General features: G+C 39.7%; 1 protein-coding gene and 1 long non-coding RNA gene across 5 annotated transcripts in view; one reads left to right on the top strand and one right to left on the bottom strand.

The window, feature by feature from the left end:
- The window catches only part of pcdh1b (protocadherin 1b), a 144643-nt gene that overhangs the window by 46537 nt on the left and 70771 nt on the right, over positions 1-27335 (top strand). The window lies entirely within an intron of this gene.
- On the bottom strand, positions 10640-24669 carry LOC122357820. Its single transcript, XR_006252536.1, has 3 exons — positions 24337-24669; positions 11169-11221; positions 10640-11039 (listed from the first exon to the last, which is right to left on the bottom strand). It is a non-coding gene; the product is annotated as an uncharacterized LOC122357820 (long non-coding RNA).

Below are 27335 nucleotides of genomic sequence, written 5' to 3'. Positions count from 1 at the left end.
TTTTTATTTGTGTCCTGTGCACGTTAGTGGTTTGGAGTTGTTTCGTACACGTTTAGGTACGAAAGGCACTGTCTGTGTACGCATCAGTAAACCCATTCCTTCCATTTGTGCATGCAAACTAGTATTTTTCAAGTGGCCAGCCTTGAAAAATGACGTACCGTGTGTTTTTTGGCCCTTTCTTGCACTTTGAGTTGTTTTGATTTTGTTTATTTATTTATTTACTTATTTATTTGTGTCTCTGTGTGTGTCGATTCATGTCTTCAGTTCCTGAGGGTAACCCGCAGGCTACCTCAACCCTTCACAAACTACCTGTTGGTGTCCCCTGCATATTCCACCTGTATGACTTCTGCCCTCCCAATATGGTGTCTGCCAGTAAATCTGCTACACATATCAACATGAACTGAAAACAAATCAGACTCGCAGTTTGTCATGTACATTTCATATATGAAAACTATTAGCTATCAGCTAACGCAAATCACTTCTGTAATATGCATCGAGTCGAGCTGTGCTATCGGTTTCACACTTTGTATATGTTTTCTGTGCTCTTTTGATGGTGAAATTGATTTTGTTTGGTGCCCTGAGGCAGATATCGCGCTGTGTGAATCTGTCTGGATTCGTGAGTCTGGGGTGTAAGAAATGAAAATGTAAATAGGCTCATTGGAGTGCTTGTGTAAACACTGTGAGGCCTATATAGCACTGGTTTTGAGGCAGAGGAGACCGTTATTCTGTGTGTGTGTGTGGATTGAGAAGGATGGAAGTGTTCATATGCACGTGTGTCTAAGCACCTGTCCCATTAGTGTATATGTTTAGGACAGTCGTATTTAATTTGAATAGCATAGCGCACTTTCCTAAGCCAAACGGAACAGACTGCCGCACGGCTGTGCTACCAAGTGGAGTTTATTGAACCATGGCTGCCTGCCAAATCTCTGTCTTTCTCTTCATCTTTAACGAGCAAAGAAAAAAAAATGGAGGGTAGTGAGATACAGAGAGAGAGAGAGAAAGAGAGAGAGCATAGCTTCTTCATTATCCCCTGTGTTTGAATTAATATTATGATGATAATAATAGAATAACAGTAATAAAGATTACAGCATCCGTTTTGTATACACAGAGCGTTGCTTTGTGTTGTCATTTGTATTATTTAATGATGGGCTTTATCGCACATGCTAACTGCTGTGACGAACCTCACTATCATCTAGTCTAAGGAGAAGAGATCTACGAACGCCCACGTTCAATTTCCCATTTTATTTCTCTTAAACACAGGATCTCAAAATCTAATTTCGTTTGTGCGCTCTGTAAATATAACAGATAATTTGTTCGAAATTAACTATGTCACAGAGCATTTGGAGTAATTATATCGCTTGTTATTGTATCAGAAGTGCTTAAAGCTCTTTTGATGGAAAGATGTTGCAAGAAATGAGACGGCGAAACTGCACACAGAGGTTGCGTCACTTTAGCACAGCGCAAAATCCTGCGTGATCAGACACTAAATGTGCTGAAATAGCACTGCAGCATGCTTGAATTAAGTCGATGTCAATTTTTTAAATGCAAACACATCCGTTTTGTTTGCAAATTTGGCTTTTCATAGAATGTACTTTATTTACAAAACTTAACATTAAGCAATTAGCATTTTCTTAGCAGTACCTGCATGAAATCAGGGAGTAAACAGACCTTTCTTAAAAAAAAAATTAAGATAGCACTCACACTGCAACAGGAATGTCTCTAAATATACAACATTGAGGATGCTTTCTGTAGTTTTAATAGTGATTTAGATGCTTTGGGGTGGAAAAATGTTTTACAGTCCTAGTAAATTATGGAAAATTGCATTTAAAGCAAACCTACAAGATGGAAAATTGTTGTGAGGGGTGCGTTCAGCACAAATGTTGTGGCCATATTTGGGCATTACATGATTTGCATAACTTATTTAATGTATTTGTTAGTAAAACACGAAGATAGCATGTGCACATTAAAATGGGTGCAATTGCTTCTTTGTGCCACCAAAGGTCTGTACATATAGCTTGTCTCTTTTTCTGTTTTCACTACCAAAGGAAGGAGAGATAAAGAGAACGAAGTGGTTTGTGTTGAAAAGATTCACGGTGGGATGGATAAAGAGACAATCTCACCTAGACCAAAAGAAAAGCATGATGCCGTTGGCAAAGACATTCACAGGCAGATGGGTTTATGCATATGCGTTTCTTTTTTTGCATATAGGAATGAGTGTATTTTGGGTCAGTATAAATGACCTACGAAGGTTGTTGTGTATAATTCTGTATTTTTTTCCCCCTCCACTGGGCAAATTGAGGGGCATCCATTATTTTTAATGGATACACCCACACACAAACATTTTATCATTGTAGAATCACAGATCCAGGTTAACAGGTATTTTTTGTTCTTTAGAAAGAAGCTTGTGTGTGTGTTGACTATTGAAGCTATTGCCACCCACAAACTGTGTATTGCATATGAGTGCATGCCTTTGAGACTTGACAGGCAAGTCTCAGATATTTCTGCTGAAGGTATAGGTGATATTTTTTTTTCCATAAACAGACAAGAGGAAGGACTGTAAAGGAGACAGAGGAGAAAGAAGCACTGTACTTACGTGCAAGAGGCAAGCACAGCTGACAGTGACAAATTCGTAATCCTTCGTTTTTCCCCAGCCATGACCAGCTCTCTTTCTCACACACACACACACACACACACTGCAGTGATAACCTTATTCTGTGTGGAGGTCTTTAGGGTAATATCTGAGCTCAACCTGTCCACATATCTAGGTTGCAGTCACTGCCCTAGAGATAACGAGGGTACCTCTAAGGTTCTTCAAGAGCAACCTCTGCACCATCAGCCTCATGATATACACTACAACAAATCAAGCTCTTAGTCAATAGTTTTCATTAATGAAATGCAATGCTGTTTAAGAATTGGTTATATATATAATAAGGATATAGGATAAATCCATTAAAATGTTTTAAAAAATACCTATGTTTTAATATTTGCATATCAAGTAAATGGATCACATTTTATATCCATGTATTGTCTATAAATACTCTGCATAATACATATATTCTTTTAATTATTGTTATGTTTTGTGAAGTTACTCATTTTTTGTGTTAGTATTTTATGGACATTGATCAAAGAACATATGGGTCAAAGGTCAACATATAATGTCAGCAGCACATCTAGTACATTGAATGTCTCCAAAATGTATAGCACGTTTATATGGTAGTGCAGTTCTTGGTATTTAGTCTACCAGATTGACAAATTGTCAAAGTCTCAACCACTCCTCCATCCTTCCATGCTCTCCCCCCTATTCACCCCTCCATCTGGACTCTCTCTTTCGCAAGCTAGTATGTGTCCCTATGACATCGGCGTGTGTATCACCAGACACTGTGAATCTGCTCCCACACCGGCGCTTTGAAGAGAATGGTGATTTATTGCCCGCTCAGTGATTGATTGATTAGGACTGACAGAGCCTTAGAGCGAACGTAAACAGCTTCTTTTCCCCCTCCCATGTGCATCCCTTGGATATTGACAACTCTGGGTGGCCATCCATCCGACTATCCATCTCTTCATCCGTCCATCCGTCCATCTCCCCATCCATCCATCAGTCTACAGAAGTCTCCTTTTTTTGGCTCTAGTGTCTGTTTAGCGAATGCTAGTTGGTGAAAGATAGACAGGGCCTTTGTTTGAAGGTCTCGCCGATGTTGTCTGGAAGTTGCGCTACTGAATGTGTTGATTGTGGTGGAGGTGTAAGGTATCAAGCCTGACCCTAAGGACACGCTGAAGTGGAAACGCTAACACGGTGAGCAGTATAACTTGATCTGTGACACGACTCCATTTTCCCACTGGGAACTGTGAGAATGCTGAAGACGCTGAATGTCAACATGGCTTTGCTCATGCGAATTTCAGTTCAAGTATTTAGATACTTGAACTTTAAAATGTGAGTGTATACTGTTAGCCTCCATGCCTGATTGTAATAATAGCTTGTTATGGTCTTGTGAATAAAAAAAATCAACAAAATATTTCCACATAAAAAAAAACCCTTAGTGGGGAAACACACACATATGTGTGTTTTTCATAGAGAAAGCTTTGATTGATGACTGGCTCTCAGCTCTTAATTGACAGGAAATGGCCATAGGTGGCTTTTGACCTCATCAGGCTGTAAAACCCCCTGCTTTTAATATTGCTAATACTGCTTTGTCCATACACTAGCTTATTCTTAGTTATAAAGTCTCATCGGTCACTTTTGCAGATGGAAATTAATAAATGAATGTTTGTGTAGGGAATCTTCAGACAAGAAATAGCTTTTTTTAAACTATATATGTATCTAGATTCAAAATAAAATAAAATGAAAATATATAATTTTGGAAAGATTACGTTTTTTTAAATGGCTCCAAAGTTTAAAGTATTTAATTTTCTGTGTTAATTGTTAGCAATTTGGGAGTGAATAGTTTGTGTCCGTGCAGTAGGGAAAGATCTGGACTTTGTTCAGCAGCACATTTCCCACAGCTAACTCTTTGTTATAAAGACCCACCATTCACCATTGCAGATATAAATAGGCTTCATTGTGTCTCCATCTCAGCAGGTGGTTTAAGCTCAACAAGTCTCTCGATGTTACAGTATTCAGAAAGTGTGTTGGATACAATAATTTCTGTTGGAACAGAATTCGTTCACTGCTATCAGTTAGGTTGAGCACACAACATATGCTTGGCTGAATGAGCTGTCACTCATACTGTAGCCAATCACTTGAGACTGATTACACTAATGCTGTGGGCGGGCCCTGGACTCAATTGCCTTTAATTCCCACTTGTGTGATATTAATTACCTCAAGTCAAGTAAACAAGTTAGGGGGTTGTTCCAGGGTTCCCCCACAATGCTTTGTCTTAATTATCCCATTTCTCTTGATTAGATTGAAACTTGAACCCCACAAATGAATTCATTAGTAGGTGGAGTCCCCAGAAAGCGAGCAAGAAGTGCAAGAGCGAGGCGGCCATTTGTTTCTCATCAAATGTTTTCCTTGTTAAAAGGCCTAGAATCAGATCTCATCGATTAATATTTCATGTTCCAGTTCATTCATTTTTCACAAAGTGCATAATCTCGACGTCAATCAAAGGACGTCCGTAACAACCGACATGCTCGGTTGTCAAGAACGTCCTTTGATTGTCCCCCACAGATTGATCTATTGATTCAAAAGTGTAGTCATCAGCCATAGAAGCACATATGAAAGCTTAATGGTGCCATAATATTTCTGCAATATACCACTGTGTTCAATGACGTGGGTTGAGAGAACGCAGTGAGAGGTCAGAGGTCAAATTGAGGTTATAATGTCAGCACAGTGCTTCAGCTAAAGCCTTGTGATTGGCTCAGCCCCGCTTACTTATATGAGGTGAGAGCGCGGCGAGCTGACATTCCTACCGCCGGAGAGAAAAATATCACTCCATAAATCTGCATTCCCTCCATTTTTCACTCCTCTCCTCTATTCTCCTCTACCTCTCCTCTCCCCCTCTAACCGCTTGTTCTCTCCTTGTTCCTTTAGCCATTGCTTTGCCGTTCTACCTCCCAACCCCTCCCAGCTATTCCTAATCAATCTGGCCTGTACTTTTTTTCTTTTCTTTCTTTTTCTTTTTTTTTCCCTCACTTCCTCATTTATAGAGCATGTAAGACTGTGTTTTTCTTAATTAAATGCTGAGCTTGCGTTTCCACGCTCATGAGAGTCAATTCTACAACACGGGCCGTTGTTGAAGTTGGTCCCCTGCGGGGGAACCGAGCTGGGAACGGATGACAGAATGGATCTGTTGCTTTATTGGGCGAGCGTATGACAGGACGGATCTGTTCTTATCAGTGCGACTTGTGCTTCGGTTTAATTATTCTCTTGTTTCGGTAATGGACTTTTGGAGCGTCAGAGCCCAAATGAGATGTGAGAGGCAGGAGACAACTGATTGCGTTTTCTCCTCCCCCACCGCACACAGAGACACGAAACACTTGAGGATCCACCGAGAAATAAGGGGTTTCTCATCTTTATGCAACCCTTAAAGGGCAGATAAAGGACTGCTGAGAGAAAGAGAGAGCGAGAGAGTGCTCTGGTATTCAGTGTAGTTAGGGCTGCACATGCATCTATCCTCTCATCCATACTAATGTCTCACTGCAGTGTGGAACGGGGCTAGTTTGTGTGCGCACTTAGTATTTTTTGCATACAGATGACGACGGGAAGAAAAATTGCACACATACACCTGCACCCAATCATTCAGAAACAAGTTTACACACAACCTAATGACAAGCCATGGGTATGGGACATATGTAATTCTCGCTGAAGGGGACTTAAATAGGTTTTTCCCAGTTAAGTCGGTGGGCTTTCGCTGTGGATATTTGTTCAGAGGGCTTGGCGGCGCTTTGACTGAAGAGTCCCTCCACGCACAAACACACACACACACACACACACATGGCCCTCTTCAAAAGGTCGGACAATTGTAGATGGCTTGATTTGCTTGTGAAAAGGCCTCTGAAATCGAGATCAGGGGCCAGGTAAACATACCCTCCCCCCGTTCCCTCTTTTCCAAACCTTCCCGCTTCAGTCCGTCCTCTCTCCCGTCCTCATGCCCTCTCTTTCCAGCCTGCTCCTGAAGTGCCCGTCATCTGCATCTCATTAGCCATTATGCTGGGAGATAAAAGAAGCAGAGCAACAACAGACGAAAGGAAGCCATGGCGATCTGTTTCCCCATCTTTATTTATTCTTATTTGATTCATCAAAGCCAATAAATGGACATTTGGATGAGTAAACTCATGTATAATGCCTTTACCAGTCTGTGTCTGTCTGTGTGTGTGTGTGCAGTTTTCTGGATTCAGCACTAATGAGGCATTTATCTGACGGGACTGAACTGTGCATTTAGAGGGTGATGGATGATGTTCTTGCTGTTTTCTATAAGTGTGTGTGGGTCCATGCAAATGTGTATATCCGTATGAGCATGTGTGCACATAGATGTTTTTATGCACTTTAACGGCACACTCTGTAATTTTTATTTTCATTAAAAAGTTCCGCTCATAAAGTGCTGTGCAAAGTACTTTAAGCAAATCTGTTCAAAGTGATGCACACTCACATGAGATAATGACTCTAGTCATGTAAGTGTCTTAATAAAAGCTGAATGATTTTACATAAAGTGGGTTAGAACACATAACCAGCCCAATACTACTCATTTTTTCATTGGCATTGGCTACCAGTTACCAGAAATGTACCAACACACTTTACAGTTCTCATCTTACCTGCTTATCAATTGAAATGGTATTGCAGTACCTACATCAGTAACTGGCCCAGAGCTAGTCCAGATTAAATTGACTTTACATACCAATGATTTAAGTAGAGTATATGAGCAGACAGTGGCATTCCATACTCAGCCTCAGTAGGAAGCCCATCTGCGGTAGTCATGAGCCGCCCTGAAGTCCTTCATTTTTTGTCATTTAACAGCTATATTTAGATCTTTCTATTGATCTGTAGAAGCCTAAATTATACAGCCATGTTAAGGCAATATAAACCGAACAGGTCATGTGACTGCACCATGCTGTTTGGCTTCAAGTACCTGTAATTTATATTATAACACCCTAAATGAACAAAGATATTTAAGTTATTTGAGTGGTAAATGTAAAATCCATTTGGAAATATCACCTCTTATACTATTTAAAACAGTTATTAATTATCTGTTTATTTAGTTAGCTATTCATCTAGTTCTGTGACCTCATATATTAATCTTGATGTGGACATAGACCTGCAATGCGTCAACTTCCCATTTACATATTCACAGTATCCCATCTCCTTTCACATGCTGTAACATGTTTCTTTTTGATCAATCTCTTCGACCTTGTTTACATCAGCCCGCTCTTCGTGAGAAGTTGGCAACAAGCGTTTTGACATCTCGTTGCCTGTGTCTCTTTCAGACAGAAATTGTTCTTCCGTCAGAGCTGGCTTGTTTCAATATTCCAGTCTGTTGAAATGTTAATGCTATTCAGATTCCAGTAGACGTCGGAGGCTTTTAAGATGTAAAGCCTAGACATGCGGGGGACCTCGTCTGCGGAATCAGCTGTTGATAGTCAACAATGTCTCTGCTTAGAATGATAAAGGCTTCGCTCCAGACCATTGCTTGTATGTGCAAGGAGGGGATTGAGACAGCTTTGTGTCTTAAGAGGGCCCGTCCCAGCAGGAAACCCGGTTGAATGCGAGCGATCTGTGGGGGACTTGCAGCTCCGTCAGTGGGCTGTGAACTGCAAACTGCCCCCTGTGGTTCCTCTGAAGACCCAAACCAGCTTTTGGCCTGACTTAATGGCTGCCATTTAAAAACAGCAAGGACAAACAATAAGAGACCAGTCGGCAGGGTTAAAAAAAGATACTATGCTGACTGTATCTGCCTCAACCGCAGTGTCTTTGATGGTCTGATACGGTTAGAGGTAATTCTATTCATCGCATTCATTCTAAACAAACAAAAATGTAACGGGAGATAAATGAGGTTAGCTTCAGTAAAGCCACAAAAAGGCATTGAGATTTATAGTTTAGCAGAGGATGAAAGCAAGACCCAGCCTATCTCTGCCTATTGGGAATGGGTCACTATGTAGAACCGGTGGGAATTGTTGCATCTTGCTCTGTAGCTCCCTCCATTTTTCTTTTTCCTTAGTCTCTCTCTCTCTCTCTCTCTCTCTCTCTTTCTTCTATCCCTTGAGACCCCATGGTTACTGCTGGGCTTGTTGACAGGAAAAGGTGTTGCCTTTGGGTCCCCATCCTAAAGATAACCTAATTAAATTAATTCTGGTTTATTGCACTGGTGCCAAAAATAAACTAGTGATTGATTGAAAATATAAATGTACTTTACAGTTATGCTTACTTGGTAAATCTGAAGTATAATAAATACTAAAATAAAATATACATAAAATGCTACTACTACTACTAGTACTATTTTATTCATGTATTTATTTATTTGAAGCCATAGCATTATATCTAAGCTAAGCGACCTTGATGCATTGCAATCAAAGTGATACCATCTGCTAGTGCTAAGCTTAGCTCCGTTCATTAGCGCTGGTGTTGATGCTATGCCTAAATATACATTAAAAGCACTTTGGGATGTTTGGGGTCATGACAAGGGTAGCTCTGAAATCGGGTGATGGATATTCTCATCTCTCCAGCACAGCAGCAGTCTTGTCCATGCATTGTGTTCCCTTCCCTTCACCCTCGACCCTGTGACATCCCACCTAAGGGGATTAAACTCCATGGCTAGTGGCCAACGAAAGCATACTTTGTCTGCTTTGGACAATGGATGCATGTGAACATGGAGGTTGAAACCTCCTGCTCCCAAAATCTAAACCAAGATCTGTTTTTTCTTGGTATTGATTCAAATTAATGGGAATTTGATTCAACGTCACACCCAAAGACCATGGAGAGTAGACTATCCACTTTAAAGCATGTATACAACAACAAAAAGACAAGGATAAAGCATGCAGGCTAAAAATCATGCATAATTGAACAGGATGCGAGTGATTGGTGTAAATATCCCGACAGCAGATAATTGCACAGTTGCTCCGGGCTAATGGGCAGCTATTGGACATATGCTTTAAACACGCTTAACGAGTGACTTTGAGATAAACACAGCGAGATACAGAAAGTCTAAGTGTTTGAGACTCTTTAAATGGCATATAGCCCAGTGCAAGCTGAAGTATGTGGAATAAATACCAAATGTTGTAGTCAGATAAATATGCATGTGTGATATCTTAAGTCAGGTAAAGTGGTGTGCTTTGAAGGCGAGCGCTAAATTACACATCTATCTTCTACACACACACACACACACACACACACACACACATGGACACACGTGCTCACACAGGCGTACATCCTCTCCTGCTGCTGCCTGGATAGTTGCTCACACACACCCCCTCTTGAGTAATTAATTTTCACCCTGGCTGTCGACGCGTGGTGCGTGTGTGAGAGGGAAAAAGGGGCTGCTGCCTGTCTGCCTACTTGCCCGCCTGCCTCCTTGCCTGCGTCAATACTCATTTCTCCAGGAGGAAAACAAATGTATTTAATCCCGGCTTGTCTTGTCCGCTGTTTGTATCCCGTTCCTTCCTGTTCATATCCCCCCAACTGGGAAGCTCAGAATTTAGTGCAGCTGCCTAGGCGATTGAATCCTCGCTATGCCAAGACGGCACACCGAACTCCCCCGTGGCTTTTTTTTGGCCCGATTGAATGAAATCTGTCACTGATTAATGAGGTAAAGTGTTGAGAAGCTGTTTGTTGTATACTTGTCGAGAAGTTTCGGTGATGTAAGGAAGAATTCAGGCACGCAAGGCACACGCAACATATGCGCACAAGTCAAATAAATTGCAGAATAAATAGTGACAGAGCAGAGGGTGAAGAAAAGCACTAGAGAGAGTTTATGCCATCAATAGGACCCTGTGATGTCAAGCAATTTATTTTGCTGCATTGTTCTGGTGGCTTTTTTATGTTTGCAGAGGGTACGTCCCTGAGGTGGCACAATGAAGGTGAGGGAAACCTTCCTCTGCAAGCTTGAAAACCTTTTAGTGAACGCTTAGCTGTCAGGATCTGTACCAAATCTCAGCACAGCGCACGACTTCTGTACTCAGTTTTCATTTAAAAAGAAGTCAAAGGGGTGTCAACTGTTGCTCATTTTTCTGTTTTTTCATTCTCCATGTGGCTGACTGCCTCTGTTTAGTTTTTTTCTCACGCTTGCACGCTCTGTCTCTTTACAGGGAGGCACACCATCTGCAGGTTTCTTTTTGTGTGTGCGTGTATGTGAGCGAGCGTACCATACCTGTCCTTATTGCCACCATGCCAGTCCAAAACAACACTATTTCACCTTAAAGGTGCAATATTTCTTCTCTCTTTCTTTTTATTTCTACATATTTGAGCTCTGTACTGGCCTACAGTGACTGAACTAGGAACAGAACAGAAGATTTTATATAGAGGAACTTTTTTTGTTCTAGCTCAACAGCTGTGAATCTTTAGTTTTGTTCGGGCAGAAACATGTTTTAGTCCCTTCAGTGTTTCTTCAGGAGGCCTGCAAGACGAACAGGATACAGATAGAGTCAGGAAGTATATCCTCCTCCTTTACAGTCTGCTTTCCTCTATATGTATAAATACTCTTAAGATTGAGTTAAAGGTGAAAAGACCAGCTGCAATGACTCACTGAACTGGGAGAGTAGAGTTAGACTGTGTCGTGAGAATTTTTAAAGGTCATCCCTGTTGAGAAAAAAAAAAAAAGTTTAAAACTTCAACATGGTATAGCTGTTGCCCTAGTACTCTGAAACCAGCAAACTTGGCCAGCTGTAACCAGCTGATTTAAAATGACTCTTTGCAAAATTCCTGCCCTTATCTGGTCTCCCAGCATCATTAGGCTGGTCTAGGGGTAAACTGTATAGGCACTCGTCAAGCCATGCTGGGAGACCAGCCTAAACCAGCCAAGTCCGGTTTAGAAAATAAGAAAATACAGAATATACAGTATATATATATATATATATATATATATATATATATATATATATATATATATATATATATATATATATATATATATATATTTTTTTTTTTTTTTTTTTTTTTTTTTTTTTTTTTTGCTAACCCCTGAGAGGTTAGTGCACATGACAGTTGTCAAATCATCAAATGAAATACATTCATTACATGTCATGCCAAATCATAAAAAATCGCCATCAAATTGGACATTTCATTCTGCGTGGGATTACGAAATGTGCTGGGTGATAAAAAGACCATGAGAAATAAAAAAGAACAGTATAAATAAATAAATCAACAGACAGAGAGAAAGCGGAAGAGAAGCAACCACCCTTTTGAATAAAGGATGAGGTGGGCTTCTGCTGTTAAATCACACTGGGTCCTCATTGCATAACAGTAAACAGTGGAAGAAAGACGACCCAGGTCATGCATAACTGTGTTAATGTGTGTGTGCCTCTACCATGGTAACATCTCTAAATGAAGCCGCTTTGAAACCATGATTGGGAAATCGGTGGCCTATGAATAGGCAATTTATTGTTGCCATTGAGGCATTGATTGGATAGTGCAGGCATGAGTGGTCGGATCTTTGAACAGACCAAGGTAGAGGGTCGTTCCACATTCAATTCTCTAGTATGGGACATTTAAAGTGCAGTGTCCTCTGGAGGAAAGCTGCTACAGTGCATGGTTTTTAATATATAATCCAGACCTTGCTTGTGTATTACAGCACTGTCTTATTGTCAGGAAGGGTCGTAGATTAACAGTCTGAGAGGGCACATTTTACTCCGGCTGTCACAGTGACATACTTTTCATTTCCTCTGGATGCTGTTTGAATGTTTCGAGAAGAAGGTTGGAATTGTGGGATTTATACAGTGCTTTTGCAGTCCAAGGCTATTTTAGGTATTTTATACTACGATGGTATTTATTAATACTTAAAATGTAATTTATTTATGTGTTCATTATTTTTTCTTTTATTTCTTTTATTTTAGTTTTTAATTTTATTTTAGTAAAGGTATGTGTTTTCTTATTTTTATAAGCTTTTTTATTGTTTATTTTGTATACTTTGTATATTTAGATTTCATCATATTTCAAGTACCCTCTTATTGCTTACCCTCAATCAGTCAATGTTAGGTAGGATGGTGGAGTATCTGAGGGGCCACATCTTACTCTAGTTGTCATAGTGACACTTTTCATTTCCACTTCGGAATGTTTTTGAAAGAAAATCGTAGTTGTTGGCATTCTGGAATGCATATTGTCAATTCTTGCAAAAAAAAAAAAACAAAAACATTTTTTTCCCCCTCACACTTCTTGTGGAGAACATTACCATAAAAGATGGTGGCAAATTAAGCTGCCTATTTGCTTTATGTTTTTCATGGACAAATTAAACAGGCTCATTAAACGGCTTCTTTTTTCCCATCCACCTCTTCCAGTTATGGAAGAACTTTCATTGAGCCTTTACAGCTCACATAAAACATCATCTCTGTTCGCAGCAGGATTCGCTGACTCTGGAATTTTCTATAACGGCCTGCGATATGAGGTGCCCTACATTCAAAATAAACCAGCGAGCAACACTCTCACAGTTCCCTCTCTTTCTCTCCGCACTACTTATAGTGCTCCACAGTTAACTGCACGCTCCTAAAGGCCCTTCACACTTATAATCACCTACAATTTCCTTTGCACCTTTACCCGATTTCCCTCCTTTTTTTACACACTCCCTACGTCAAATCCAGCAAACATAAACATTCACTCCCATCTATCTATCTCATATTGTATGTGAGGAGACTCCATATCTCTTGGCTGGATCCTGTTCAAAACATCCATCTCTCTGTCGGACACAGGGGACGTTGAGGTCCATTCAACCCAAAAAATGTTCTTTCTTGCCACACACACAACTTGAGTCCACACAGATACCATCTTGTAACACACACACACAGCACCTTTACAATTCACCTCAGTTTTAACACTCCTGAAACACACACTTGCACTCAGAAACATGCGCGTATGCACACTAATGTTCTCATGATTCCAGTTGCAGCAGATACACTCTGTTCTCAGGCCTTTCATCTGTGCATTTTTAGAATAAATGAGAGAGAAAATCACGCACACACTCTTTCTCCCTCTCTCTTACACACACACACACACGTACAGAGGTCCTCGCGGGACAAGAGTATGTGTATTTGTGCACTCACAGCTTTCATAGCACTTCGAAGAGTTTTTGTAGCTACAAGTCCCTCAGGCTAGACATGTAGATCATCACGGAGGATGTGAGGGCGTCACCTTCGCTGTGTTTGCAAGAGCAAAATGACTATTTTAGTCACTGATTATGAAAGAACCTCGAATCACCTCTGGAGTCAGATGCGAAGATCTTTTGAAGGAGATTTTCCCCTTCTCATATACCTTCCTCCTGTATGTGTTTAGCTCCATACAGGCCTGTTGTCATGGAAGGACAACCAAGAACGTGAGATCCTCTAAGGTATAGCCTATACTTATTAGAAATAGTTACTTAAAGGAACACTCCACTATTTTTGAAAAAAGCTAATTTTCCAACTCTAGAGTTAAACAGTTTAATTTTACTGTTTTCGAAGCCTATATCCAGGTATGGCGGTAACACTTTTAGCTGCAGCTTAGCTATTAGATTAGACTATTTTCAGGCATCACGTAATATCATTGCTCATTAAAGAAGAGTCAAGTTTTAAGTAGGAACAATATTAAAACTCTTTGATAGTTTTTAAACGAGATGCTAATGGTCAGAATTATTGATCTATGCTAAGCTGCAGCTAAAAGTGTTACCCAGAGTTTGGCTGATTCAAAAACGGTAAAACTCAACTGTTTTACTCTAGGGGAGCTGGAAAGTGAACCTGTTTTCTAACATAGTGAAGTATTCCTTTAAAAAATGTTTTCTGTGGGACTGAGGCTTTTGAATTTTGTGTGTTGAACATATAAGTTCATGAGTGGTTAGCATCCCGAATGAATCATTTGATCTTTAGTGTCACTGTTCACAAAACTGGTCTGAATGATTCACTCATGAATCTGACTCATCTGTTTCTTAAGTTCAGCTCTCTGTTTTCGGGAAATAAAGACATAATTTTGGTCTTTTTTAACATAAAGGTATCGTAGATTCAGAACTGTATACTACCATCAGGGTAATCAAACTTGATTTTAACATATTTTAGACTGATAATACGAATCTGCATCAGTTTATCAGGAGCAAAGTAGCTGAGTTTGTTCCACCTGCCTTGCATGAGGGGGCTTCTAGAACGTTCCACCATGTGATCTCTTGCACTGACACTGTAGGCTCATTTATAACTCTCCACATACAACTGTTATCACTGACCTTGTAAAACGGGAGGCTGATTCTCTCCTTTTCTCCCAACAACTCTTTAGTTCATGCAGTTTCTTTAAAGAAAGAACTGTAAAGAGTCAATTACACACTGCGAGTCTCAGTGACCAGCCACCTCATAAAAGCTTTATACAGGACAGACGGCCGCTTCAGGCATTATTCATGGGATGTCCCTGATGCCTTCCTCTGATTGACACGAGCCATGATACCTCAGCTACAAGCCTCTAGAGCCGCTCAAACGCCTCTGAGCTGTTGTGTTTCAAATAGGACACTGACCATTGGTCTGGTTTAAATTGGTTCAAAGGCAATCAGACACAAAATAAGGCTTTGATTTATTGATCCAGTCTGCAGATGTTCTTGAAAGGCTCTGCCGGCTGTGTCATCATCACACTCTAGAGAATTTTTTTCTTTTCTTTTTTTTAGGCAGAATGATCAGAGAAAATAGGTTGAAATTGAAAAGATGGAAATTAGCCAAAGTCGACAGACTTTTCATTTGAGCACAAAAAAATAAAAATAAAAATAAAAATTCTTGGCTTTTCCCATTAGAGAGTGAGCTCTAAAATAAATGTAAATGCCCAGAGGATATGAGCACACCATTTCCGTTTTGTAATCTTCCCGCAAATATGCCCACACAGGCTGGATTTGTGTCTCAGTGTTATTTAAAGTTTGGTAACTGAATCTGTGGGGAAGTATCTCGTGGAAGTGTCTACTTTCCTGTCCGGTAAGGTGACTCTTTGCCTCTGTCCTCTTTTTTGTGGGTCTTTGAACAGCAAATGTTGAGTCATCTAATGCTATTCTTGAGATACATTCCTTTCGGGCCTGTGTGTTGTATATGTGTGCGTTTGCTTGAAGAAACAACCAGAGCGTACCAAATATGACTCTGCTAGCCAAAAGCCTGTCCGCAGGCACTGAAATGGTGGCTATGAATGTGTGTGTGTGTCCTTCTTGGATTTGTGTGAAAGCTAAGACTGTTGAAACACAAGTGTGTTGTCCCTTCTTTGTGTGACGTCACCACAGGAAATGAGGTTGCGGCCTCATTACTGAGGGCTGCCCTGTAAGCAAAGTAGCATGGCGCTGCGCTAATTAGGCTAACAAGCATTCAGCACACTACCTGAAACAAAGACTCCCTGTTTCTTACCCAGCTGTACAATATCACACTCACTAACACCCCACCGGACCAGACGAACACAGGAGGGTTTCATTTGCTGGCCTCTCACCTCTCTTTCATGAATTAACACTGACACATGCAAATACACTCTCTGTTATAGTAAATGCTTCCTGATGTTTATTGTTGGTCAGTTCACCCAAAAGTTCTGTCATCATTTACTCGCTGTCATGTCATTCCAAACATGTATGTATTATCCTTTGAAAAGAGGATATTTTGAATCATGTATTTGCTTGCTTTTTTCAATGGATTTACAATGAATGGAAACTGAAGCTTTCAAGTTTCAAAAAGGACCAACTCTAATGATACTGTTATGGTTCCATTTTGCTCTTTTTGAGTGTTACTATCCTTATTTATCTTATTTATTTCAATTATATATATATATATATATATATATATATATATATATATATATATATATATATATATATATATATATATATATATAGCATTTATTGGGGGAACTGACTGAATAACTACTTAACAGTAGTGTTTAATAGTAAACGAAAAGATTTAAAAATGTTTGCACAGGATTTAGACTTTGTATATTTGCTTGTTATTTTAACATTGTGTAATAGGATGTATACTCAGAAAATTCACTTTCTCTGAGTTCTCAGAACAGGCTCAATAAACTAAAAGAACAGTCTGATCAGATCACAGACATGCAATGATCTAGCCCAAAGGGGTTTGATTTATAAATGCTGTATCTTTTCTTCTAAGTCCAGGTGAGGCAGATGTAAGATTCTGAAAGGCTTTTGGCATCAAGTAAGGCTAAGAGTAATGCATTATCTTGAGATCTGACCATTTATAGTGCGAGAGAGAAGAACACAGGGAAACTAATAGCAGAAAAAAAACCCAAAAACATTTTGCACGGGTTGTTCTGGTGGTTTCAGAGTTTGTGCATATGGTTGGGGTTTATGGAAAAGTGGGAGGGTGTGTATATATTTAGTAGAGGTAGACTGCACTTTACTTCCGTGTGAAATATGTGAACCATTACAGCCCAATTCACCCATGGCATGACTATATAACCAACAGACTGAAATGAGTGTGCGTTTGAGGTTAAAAATGTGGACCAGGTGTTTAATATCACCACTGTTTGCTCTCTTCGTGTCCTTTCATACTATTCCGCTGTTTTTGGAAGCTTATCAGATTTTACATGCGCTTGGACAAACACACACTCTCACACAAAAACTAACACACCTGTCTATCATTTTACCCACTAGCTTATTTTATCACTTTCCTCCTCTCTTTTCCTCTTCGCTCGTCTCCTCTCCTCCATCATTCCAGGCTCGTGAGCTCACAAGAGTGCCGTCACTGATGAATAATATTGATAAAGTAGGTTTGCTTAAACAAACAAAAACACACTGGCAGCCCACATAGTTGGAAATATTGATTCTGGAATACGGCACAGTCTTGGATAGAGTTCATCTTTGTTCGTGAATCAAAGATAAAACGGGCCTTCAGCGGAAAGCGAGGAGACTGGTATGCTTTAAAGGAGCATATCACACATTAATGGATGTTTACTTATGAGATCGCTGCTTTATTCTATATTTACAAACTATAGACAGATGTGAAAAGATATGCATGCTGTTCCCTTGCCTGTGCTTATTTGAATAAACACACACACAAACACATATTCCCACCAGTTATAGGGAAGCTGTTTTAATACTCTAACTTGTCAAGCTAAATTGCTAACCATAATTTAATGTGGATAAACCATGTATTTTAAAGGTAGATTTATTTATTTATTATATTTAAATGTCAGATGACCAGTAATTTTAAGTTTGGAGTCATCTACTTATACTGAGCTGCAATGAACATTTAAAAAAGTCGAGTTGAAATATTATTTTAGAAAAATTATTTAAGAAATAAATTATATTTAATTTAAATTTAAATCCCTTACACCTTTGCACCCCCAAACCTACTGTTACTACCAAACATATCCCTAATTTTTCTTATATTCCACCTCAACAGCAGCAAAGTGCTTACATTTTCATGCAACTACATAATAGTTAAGGCCACCTAATATAAAGTGTGACCATTTATCTATTTATTTGATTCATTTTTTTTCAGACTCATTTATATAAACCGAAGAAACTAAAATGAATCATTCCCAGTGACACGTAAATCAGCAAAATGTCTTTGAATGGATTCATTTACATGAATCGGTTCGCTAAATATATCATATTTCGCAATGCAACACACAAGCCAGAAATTACTTTATTTCAACATACTTCCGAGCACCTTGTGTAAACCAGTAAATTATTTTCTGAGCACGTTCATTTACATGAAATGAAATAACAGATAGCTTCAATGAGTCAAACTTCCCAGCACCTCATATCAATTAGAGAACCAAAATAACTTACTCATATAAGGACAAATTGTCACATGTCTACAGTTACATCACTTTCCACATACTTCAATACTCCCCAACAATGGTTCCCACAGCCAAGTAAATGTGTAACAGCCTCAGTTAACTGTGAAGGTCCAGCAGTGAAATATTGTCATTTTATTTGTGCCTGGAAGTTTCCCTACCTCCAATTGCATTCGGAAAGCAGGCCTAAAGCAAAGTTAATATCCTACTCTGCTAAACCTAGTGTTTAATCTCAACCAAACACACATCTTCTTACAGCAGGAGCCCGTACACACACACACACACACACACTCCACCTGCTGGCTGTTTGTGTGGGCTTGTGCATAGCGCAGTCTCTCCCCTCTTTTGTTACAGAATTTAATTTAATCGATTTACAGATTGGAAACTTTAATTAAGGAGAATTCTTTGCCTCTTTGTATTTTCCTTCTTCGTCTTTGTTCCTAGTATAAAGGCAGCTGAAATGTGTGAGCGTAACTTTGTGAGGAAAAAAAAAAGTCCCTTTGTGTCTGCGTTAGGATGTGTGTGGAAGGGTTGGTGCGTCGGCAATCATCAACCAGCTAAAATTCCTGCTTAGTAATGATGCAATGCACAGCTATGTGAAGTTAATTCAAGTTCGGCTTTAACTACTTGACCCACGTAAACATGTGACACACAAACCCCGCAGAAATGATCAGTATTCCAGTCTGCTCCTGTTGCCGTCATGATTGTAGATAAGTTCCATCCTTCCTTCTTTTTTTATAAAGTTAGCCATCATGTATGTTTAATGCTGACATTTGATTAGCGTATTTTGTCTGCTCTGTTTCAATTCCACCGCAGCACACAGCGAGATGAAAGAGCGAGAAAGAGTAAGAGAGGCCACATCGCATTTCTGTCCTGAATAATGATTTCGACCTGCTCCTGACGACTCGAACACCAGAATGCTAAAGACAGACATACTGAAGTGTCATCGAGAGGGAGAGAGAAAGACGGAGATAAAATGAAAATGAGAGGAAGAGAGCAGCAGATTGCTATTTTAGATTCCGAGCCACTCCGTGCAGCCTTGCGTCTAAATCTAGGGAGTAAATGGGAGTAATCTAGAGGAGGCAATATGGTATAATTAAAAGTGTTTTTGATGAATAGGAGAGAGAATTCCCCAGTCTCTCTGTCCCTCAGTCCCTCTTTCGCTGCTTTCATGATCTCTCCTCTCTATCTTGCTCTCAGCGTTATACGTGGCTGAGAGCTGGAATGGGAGCTCTCTCTCTCCTTTTCTCTCCAGCGCAGAGCCCAGTCACATTAATCAGAGCACTGAGCTGTCAATCACCGCTGCAGGCACAAACCCTTACGCACACACATATACATACTCATGGCATCTTAACTCGCTTTAGCATGGTAGAAAGACTCGGCGTTGTGGAAGGCAGAATAGCACGGTGAAACATATAGGAAACAGCTGTGCTTTTCACAGAAAGCTTTTGAAAGTTATTCCTGCAACGTGAATCATAAGATCTGCAGCATGTCACATTTCTCACATTAATATTTTGTAAAGGACATTCAAGCACACTGTATTGAATTTTGCGCATCCTTTTATATTTGCACATTTTATATAGAAATTGGTAACACTTTATTAGAGGGATTTATTCTCAGTGTTAACCAGTTGCTTATTAGAGTGCGTATTGTTAACATATATGACTCTGGAACACAAAACCATAGCGATAGTCCATAGTCATAAGTACCACGTGTATTTGTAGCAATAACCAAAAATCGCTAGGACATTAAGAAAAGAGCATGTTCTATGAAGATATTTAGTACATTTCACATTGTTCAAATAGCTGTATCTTGGTCAAATATTGTCCAAGCCTAACAGACCACACAATAACGAAAAGCTTATTTATTCAGTTGATGTATGAATCTGGTATAAATGACTGGTTTTCTGGTCCAGGGTCACATTTTAGTTGTTCAATTAGTTCTTTTAGAGCACATATTCTGCATTGCCATATATTCTATAATCCTACCCAATACGTACATTAACAACTACATGAATGACTATTAATAAGCAGCAAATTGTGCATTTATTGGGTTGAAAATGATTTGGTAATAGCGAGAATTGGACCCTAAAATAAAGTTTGATCAAAAACTGTATTTCAGTAATTCAGTAATGAGAATCCAATATCAATCATCATTGAAAATTGCATTCCGAATACATAATAGTTAATCAAGTTAATAAACTTGGGAGAAATGTTTTTTTTTTTTTTTTTTTTTTATCATTAAGGATGAAATGTGACCTGGACACATGCTAGCTAAAATGCATTCACAGCATGCCATAGATACTGTCCATAAACATTGATTCCGAAATAAACTAGAATATTCCTTTAAATGATAAAAGGCAACAGAATCCGGGAGAGAGATAGAGTAGAAACTGGCTGGCCTTATAGCCTCTATGTCTCTGTCTAATATTATTATACGTGCAAGGCCTCCACCCTCATTCTTTCTTCTGCGTTTACTGGCAGTGTTCATCAGAAAGCCTTGCTGAACAGTGGGGGAGTTGAGTTCTCTTAAAATGTTTTTCTCATAAATCTTTTTCATTTTAACTGTGTATTACTATATATACTTCTTTTGGAACTTGTGAGTCCTATCGTTGTTCTGAGAAAAGGAATCTGGACTCCTTTACCAGTCTTTTCAGGTTAATCTCTAATTCAGTACTCCGCTGTGGAATTCTATGCAGAATGTGTCTTACGTCAAAAATCAAGCAGACTCGGTTCAGAAACAACAGCGAGATGGAAGGTGGTGGAATTGAGCTCCGCTATCTCTCTTTCACACTCCGTCATCAATAACAGACACAGATTACAGATTGATCCGCTGTCACCCAACGCCAAGGTAACCATCTCCTCCAGAAACAGGCCATGTCTGAGCCAACAATACAACGGCCTCTGGAACAAATGTGGGTGTGTGTTTGTCTCCAGTGGATGTCTCACATTGGAGATGTGTGTTTGTTAGCATGTGTGACTTATTGCACAAAATTTATGGTGAAAGAAAGATCTCCCTGTAAAAGATGCAAGTGCGTGCGTGTCGAAAGTGGATAAACAGTGTTCACTGGACCTCAACCTGATCTATCTCCGGTGAGAGTGTGTGATAGTGCGTGCGCGTGTGTGTATGTGTGTGTGTACCTTTCCTGTGACTGATGGAACAGCTCTGTCAACTCTACTGCCCCCTGTCTAACTCATGATGAACGAGATGATGTCCGCAATGCATCCTCTCTCCCTGACCGCTGGCCACTGGTGCCTGACAAAGTGTGCGTGCGTGCGTGTGTGTGTGTGTGCGCGTATGGAAGAGAGAAAATCAAGGAGACAAATATAAAAGCCTCAAAGTGAATTTAATCTAACTATGACAAATGTGAAAGTGCCCCAGGCATGTTTTAATCAGGCTGATATCCTTATTAACGATTCAGTGCTGGTCACTTTGTTCTGCCGTACAAAAAGTGAATGTGTGTTTGTGCGTTGTGTCAAAACACAACGGGGCAAATTGACTAAACACTTGCGCTTTATTGCCTATTACTGCCTGTAGAAAGCAGTAGGTAAACAGAGCTGTGCCATAGTGGTTTGAGCATGTGCACTGGTGCTTAAATAAGAAATCGGCCTGTATTCATCCCATCTGACAACATTATTTTGGTCTAATCCTTTTGCTGTTGGTTAAAGTGACAAAAAGGATTTTTCTGTATTTTAAACAGACATGTTGGGTGCCTGCATTTGAATTGAGGTATGAAACAGAATGCAGGATAGCAATTTAAAATTGAATGTGAAGTAGAATTCAAATGAACTTCGTGTAACTTTAACGTAGAAAAGCAAAGTTTGTGAAGAAATTACAATTTCGTATTCCAATTTAATATTTTCTCAACTTTGTACATTCGGTGTAATGCGCGTTTTCTTTCTTTCTGCTCCATCCGTTGAGTCCCAGCCCCTCCCTCCCCCTCTCATCCAATCCCGGCTATCAGAGCAGGCAGCGGGCGAGCTTAATGAAATATCCTCGACATTACGACCTCGATCGAACGCATATTTACATTTCCACCTGCAAACCCTCCCTCTTATCTGATTCTCTTATTTCACACTTTACCTGATCGTTTTACAAAGCCCAAATGAAGGTAATTGGAGATAACACCTCACGGCGTCCAAAGACATTACCATGTCTCTGTTAATAACGTATTAGCCACGTAATTATGCCCAAATTGTCACGCCACATTTAGGAGATGTATTGAGATTGAACAGCCCGTTTAGCGAAGGCCAGACTTCAACAAGAAAATATTCAGGCTGACAAGGGAATTGTTTTCATTCCCGCAAGTCTGTTATTTTTATGTAAACACATTTGATATGCAAGCAGAATAATAATGACAAGGTAAACGATTGATCCACTCAGAAAGACTGATGTTTATCTCTCTTTTTTTGCTCCTCTGATGTGGAAAATACTGACTATGTTGTCAATTGGACGTGCCAAAATGGCCACGGTGGAATTATCAGTTTGCAAATTTGCATTAGATACAATAGAAAAGTTTGATTTTATGCAGACATATTCATCCTGCCCAGACAGAGAAATAGAACTGTAAGGGTTCGTGTGGATAAATGCACTCTTAAATTGCTGCTTTGATATGGAGGAGCCCCTGGGTATCGTAATGTAGTGCTAGCCGAAGTTTGCCAATGCTTCTGAAAGCATCGGAAAGAGACTGTGGTCTCCACCCTTTTTGATTAAGTCTGAAACAAATGATTGCATCTAGCTAGGTCCCCTCTCTTCATTCTCAGGGCAGCGGGGTCGCAAATGGAGCACAAAAGGCTCGCCGGTAGGGTGCTTGTTAGCAGACAGATGCGTAGTGAACTCTGTCCCTTTAACGCGGGCAAGTGAGCTCTTCATTTGGGTCATTTGTTTGGAGTTCCTGGTGTTTTGGTGTCTCTGCCCTTGCCTCTGTTTACACAAAAACAAACAGGGACAAAGACAAGGGTTGCGCTTGTCAACACGCTCTTCTCCCACAGGCTGACAGGAGCCTGGGAGAGGGAAGAAAGACACTCCTACACTGCCGATTTTGCTTGGTGGCTTTTTGCTATTTGTTTGAATCAGGGTTGAGAAAAAATTCTGAATTGAGAAATTGGCTGCCTTTCAGTACATGGGAATGAATTGGAATTAAAGGAAGAGGGTTTTCTTGATTTGTAAGCCATGAATTAGATTTTTATTGATCAAATTTATGTTTGCGTTAATGAATCAATTAATTATATTCGATTTTAATTTTGCTGCAGTTTTGCTTTTTTTGGTGCTGTGAAAGGAATTAATCACAATAAAATTTTTGTTCACACAATATATGTGCGATTACCATGTATATTCATTTAAATGAACACACACATAGTCAGTATATATTTGTAAAATATTTACATGTATTTACATTTATACATTATATCATATAAAAATAATAATAAATAGTAAACACATTTTATATATAAATATAACATATTTTTCTTAAGTACATGCATGTCTTTGTATTCATATATTATGTACATATAAATACACAGACATGTATGCACTATTTAAATATAATTATAAATATAAAAATACATAATAAATATACACAGCACACACATATATAATGTGTAAACAAAAACATTTATTTTAGTTGCGATTAATTGTGATTAATCATTTGTCACCACAATTTTTTTGCTTAAAAATACCTTTCAATCAAATGGAAATAGTTTGCAAATGCACATTTTGCAGTTTGTTTTGCTGTCTCAATTCAAAATTATTTGGAATTATTATTGGCATTTCCAACTGAATTCTGAATAGTACACAAACCTGGTTTGAATAGTTTATTTGACTGACATCCGTAATGGACGTTGACATGTCAGAAACACAAACTGGCGCACCCTCTCAGTGCTACACCCATTAACCCAATGTATTTTCTGCTTATTGCTATTCAAAAGCCATGACAACCTGTGTTGACAATATCATTCTTTTCCGACACTAACCTCTCTGAAACTATCTCCATGCATGTTCTAACACGCCCGCCACGGGGGTCACCCAGAGCCCGCACCGCAGGAAACAGCCGAGGTATCGGTGCTGGCACGGGTCCAGGGCTTGAATCATTCTCGTTCGACTTCACTCCCAGCATGCGTTGGAACAGAACGGCTGGTTGAACCTGTCTTGCGCGAGACACGGCTGTTGTTTTACTTACTCGGAAAACATTCGAAGTGTAAATTTGTGGCTCTCTATCACAACCTGCTCCCCTCGGGGGCATCTTGCAGCAAATGGCAGCCGTTGCGCACATAGCATCTTTATCTCCCCATATCTCATTTTGGCTCTTTAATTCCCCTCTTTCCAGAGGCTGTATCAGGCTGATAAATGCTGCCCTAGAGTTGTTTTATGATTGTAAAGAAATGCAGATGGGTTCTAGAGAGAAGCCAAGATGCCCCTGCCAGTTCTGCTTGCTTTCCATTTCCTGCCTTCCTATTTGTTTGTCTTTATTTATTATGTTATTATTTTTTGTCCATTTTTTCAGCCCTGCCACAGCATGATAATGGGCTTTCACTGCTGTTAAGTCTCCAATTTCCCCTGCCCCATCCCTCTTATGTTTCCATCTCCTCTGGCCTTCGTGCCAGAAACGTGACGCTTGCTTGGAGAGATAGAGCTGCGGCGCTTCATTTTGATTGGCGGTCATCACTCACTCAGTTTCGCTCTGTCTCTCTCTTTTCTGTGTCCTTTCTCCCTCTCTCACTTTCTATCTCTTTGGATGAGTTTTGTTTATACGGCACAGCCCTCGGCCCCTAAACTCCAGCCTGCTCTGCATGCCATGTGTTGTGACCATTAACATTGCCGTTGTAGCGCTCACACTCAAAATGGGCCAGCGGCCTAATGCAAACAAACACACGCTCACAAACTCAAACAGGACAGAAACGGACCGCTGCTATGATCTTGCTTATTTTTTCTCTATTGTCTTTGGCAGAACGATCAGAGTCTCTTATTTGTGAAGAAACGTTTTAATGGAACGTAAGAAAAGTGACCAGTCACCCTATTGTGTGCTGTGATCGAGTGAAAGAGCCAAAATAAAGACCCTTCCATCTGGGCTGACCACAGAGAAATAGGCCAAACGATGAGCCCAGGAGGGAGACTCGGTACCACGCCATATGTGATGTTGGACTCGCTTGATAGCAACTATGGCCACTTTAACGATTTAGCGTTTAGACATAGTTACGGTAATTTCGAATATATATGCACAACTAGTCGAGTCCCTGTGGGCCAGTTGAGAACGTGCGCTAATGCACAAGTCCGATATGAGAATGCAGGCTTTGAAGTGCACTACAATGCAGTCTTTTCATATCTTCAGTCAACCAGTGCTACAAGCACAGTTAGAAGCCACACCTCACTCAACTTCAACCTCTTATCAACAATAACATGCACGCATATACATGCAGAAACATACACAAGCACACAAATGCATACACACACATTTTTCGTCTTCCTCCCAGGATGCTCGGTTGTAGAACTCGACTATTGTTACTCGGGCCGGTTCCTGGATTTCTTTTTGAAGTGGATATTCCTCTGGCGAACATTACCTGACTGCTGACGTCATATACAAACAATTAGAGTTAAGGGTCAAAGATGTGACATCTATGTTTTTGTTTTTTTCGTATCTATTAATTTATTCATGCATAAAACGACTTGAATACACGATGAGCAATTAAAGTCTTAATGTAAAATTGGGTCCCGCTATATATTAGATAGCCTTAACTACTATGTAGTTAGCATCAAAAAAACAAGTACAATATACTTACTGTGTTCATAGCGCATTTCAAAACAGTTTTACTGCTAATTAAATGTGATGCAAGTAAGGTTAGGGACACTGGTGTAACGGATGGGCCAACAGTGTAATTATCAATATAATTATAGAAATTTATTGCAGATGTAATTACATGCAGATATTTCTAAAATAAGTACAATATAAAACCATGTATGCACACAATAAGCACATTGTATTAAATGATTAATTACATAGTAGTTAAGGCCTAATATAAGTGGGAAATAAAATGTTAATTTAAAATGAACTTTTAAATAATTAGGCTTTGACTTTATTGTGAACTCTCTCTCATTGTATTCGTGCATTCGCGTGTTATGATGTAATTTCGAAACAATGGCGTTTGTTTGCATAGAATACACCGTGCATTTGCATTATTTTGTCTTTGCATGCCGGGGTTCGCTGTGTGAACTTGTGTGTTTGCTTGTGTGTGTATATGTGATAGCCAGCACACACAGAGTGTGTAAACACACCGATCATGCGCAAACCCGTAAGCAAACATCAGACATCACCTGTACAAGTTCAACCAGTCGTGAACTGTTCTTCGGCCGTCCCGAGCCATTTACGTGTGACAGCCTCCGCGGATGGCAGAAAAATAGAGTCCGACAGTAAGACATGGAAATGACGGAGAGACTCTGTCATTTGTTTAAGTCGGAGAGCTTGCCTGAACACCACACTTGAATCCTAATGGGCAGAGCCAGTATGAAAGAGCTTGCTGTTCAATGAAAAACGACGAGAGGCTGGGAAGGAGGGATGCAGGGAGGACGGAATGGGAAGAGAGGGGTATTGATCCGCACCTCAGAGGTGTACTTGCATATTCAAGATCAAAGTCTTTCCAACGGTACCAATACCATGGTCATCTTTGATAGAATAAGACAATCTTTTTGATCTGGCAAACACTCACAAATGCTAATCCATAGCTAAAATATTATTCCAGAAATGTGACTTTTGTACAAGTGCATCTAAAAAGCGTGCATTCTCGTGTCTTTTTAAGTGGTTTCCCATTAAAGCATTAGTGAAATGGTTTAAATGTTTCACTGTTTATTGCAGAACTTTGTACTTACCTTGCTAGAAAAAAAGGGATGCGGTGAACAAGACAGATTTGTGTGAGCTTCACTGCTAAAGGAATGCAGCGCTATATACAAAGAGAATTAAACAAGTGAATAAATAAGAAAT

This window comes from Puntigrus tetrazona, chromosome 14 (genome assembly GCF_018831695.1).
Source record: "Puntigrus tetrazona isolate hp1 chromosome 14, ASM1883169v1, whole genome shotgun sequence".
Taxonomy (NCBI): domain Eukaryota; kingdom Metazoa; phylum Chordata; class Actinopteri; order Cypriniformes; family Cyprinidae; genus Puntigrus; species Puntigrus tetrazona.
This window is presented reverse-complemented; position numbering and strand designations above follow the sequence as displayed.